Source organism: Loxodonta africana, chromosome 1, assembly GCF_030014295.1.
Source record: "Loxodonta africana isolate mLoxAfr1 chromosome 1, mLoxAfr1.hap2, whole genome shotgun sequence".
Classification (NCBI taxonomy): domain Eukaryota; kingdom Metazoa; phylum Chordata; class Mammalia; order Proboscidea; family Elephantidae; genus Loxodonta; species Loxodonta africana.
The window spans coordinates 79,840,416-79,842,573 of NC_087342.1; the positions used below are offsets into that span (position 1 = coordinate 79,840,416).

Below are 2,158 nucleotides of genomic sequence, written 5' to 3' on the forward strand. Positions count from 1 at the left end.
TAGTTATTCATCTCCAAAGTCTTCATGGTATTACAAATTTGCTAACCATCACAGCAGGGTTCTGCCTGTCCACTACTTCTGGCTATCAGAGCCACAGCAGATAATTCTCAGTAAGAATACAAAAGAACAGAACCTGAAAAGTTGGCTTGGGAAACTTAGTTGCACATCGAAGGAGAAAACAGATCCTAAGTGAAAAACAGTAAGAATATGGTGTCACAGAGAGTCACCCTTCTAGTAAACCCTGGAGTCCAAAACCCTGATTGGGAAATGGAGCAGTGGCTTTGTCTTGCAAAACTGCAGCTAGGGTTCTGAGAACCACAAAGAAGTATGAGGGAGGCATGATGGGGCTGAGCAAGAGCTGCAAGCATATTAACATTTTGTAACAGCCCTCTCGTGCTGCTGGACTAGCATTGAAACCTCAGCCATCACAGATGCTAAAAGAATAGGAGCTTTAGCCTCTTGCCAAAATTTGTGGTATCAGTCAACCCACATGTGACATTTAGGAGGTAATCCTTAATCATTGTGTCTTCTCTTGCTTTTAGTTTTCATTCTGATATTTTTCTCACATGTGAGAAGTTTGAGTCTTCCTGAACATTAAAAAAAATAAAAAATTTTTTTTTTTTTGGAATACACTGTATGTCAACTCTTCAGTTTCTTCCAGCACTAGTGGTCTCCCTTACCCTAACCTCCCTCAAAAAACCCACCGAGGCTCAGGTGGCACTGGGAAGTAGCTGACATGGGTGCTTAGAAGCAGAAAGATATTGCAAGGTAGGTGATAAGTAGCAAAGTCAAATACAGAGTTGAAAGGGAAGTAAATGTCTTAGATCAGAATGCAGTAGTTCCAAAAGCTGGGGAACTGCCTGAAAACTTTTTGAATATACACATTCCTGATTCTACCCTTATAGATCCCAAATGGACTGAGAATCACTGGATATGGAGAGGATGGGATCTGTAACGTTGATGTCTCCACAGATGTTTCCAATTTTCAGCCATGTTTGAGAACTTCTAGCCTAGGAAGTGGTGCTGAGGGAATTGGAGTGAACTGAGCTTCTGGGAAATTTTCTCTAGGAGGAAGCACTGGATGCAGGAAAAAGGGAGACGGGGAAAAAGGAAAGTGAGGGTGAAGGTGACACATTATGTGATGAAGAAAATGAAGGGGAAGGTAGGATGAGAAAGGTGGGTGTGGGTGTGGAAGAACTAAAAGAGAAGGTGAAAGAAGGTTTCAAACTAGGTCTTTAGGATGTATTGAATTTGGATGGCCCAAGATGTTTGAGACTACCAGGGTTGCCTATTTCTCCAAGTCTTCCATCTGTCCTTTTCTTCCCTACTTGTTAATAATAAGGAGAAATTGTAGTAAAGGAGACTAGGCTGTCTATGAAGCGGTGGAATGTTGTTGCTTCAGCGTCAGCAGGCCCTGAGTGAGCACCTTCTTTTATTTCAGTTCCTCCTGACTTCATTCTGCTTAAGCAGTCAAGTTGGGAGACCCAGGGAATGCCCAGGACTATGGTCCATGTGAGTAACTATCAAACGATTTATCCTTTCTATGAGTAGGAAAAACACAGGTAAAGATATTCACAAAAAAAAAAAAATAGGGAAAGCATGAAAGAAGTTTGCCAATATTCAGCTGTGAGGAAAGAAAAAGCGTACATGGGGGTGCTGGGAATTGAACCCAGGGCATCAAGCATGCTGAGCACATGCTGTACCACTGAGCTACACCCCCTTATTAAATAAAGTTATAAGAACAATCCATGATACTGACTCTTAGCATAGTTTACAGGCTTTTCAAAACATAACTTTCCACAAGTAAACATGCATTATGTTCAATTCTTGTGTTCCTGGATTAGATCCTGCCTCACAACAATGCCAGGAGAAGGAAAAAAACACATTCCAGACCTAATGACTTTGAGATCTCCCAGCCGTCGTTGCCTTTTTCAAGGACTACTTTTAGCCAATTGCCTAAGTGTCAGTTCCAGTCCACCACGAGGGAGAGTAGCAGGATTGAATGTTTGGTTAAGTCTTCTGATGTCTTCTTGAAAAGTCCTTCTTCTGTGCCTATGAAGCTTGCAGAAAGACACAAAAGATAGTGCACGGGAATACGAATATGAGTCTTAAGAAGGAATGAAAATCCAGGTGAGGAGGTAAGGCTAGATGTTAATTA

The 2,158-nt window shown here is 41.7% G+C and overlaps 1 non-coding gene across 1 annotated transcript; it reads right to left on the reverse strand.

Moving 5' to 3' along the window:
• Nucleotides 1–1,648: 1,648 nt before the first annotated feature.
• On the reverse strand, nucleotides 1,649–1,720 carry TRNAA-AGC (transfer RNA alanine (anticodon AGC)). Its single transcript has one exon. It is a non-coding gene; the product is annotated as a tRNA-Ala (tRNA).
• Between the last annotated feature and the right edge of the window lie 438 nt (nucleotides 1,721–2,158).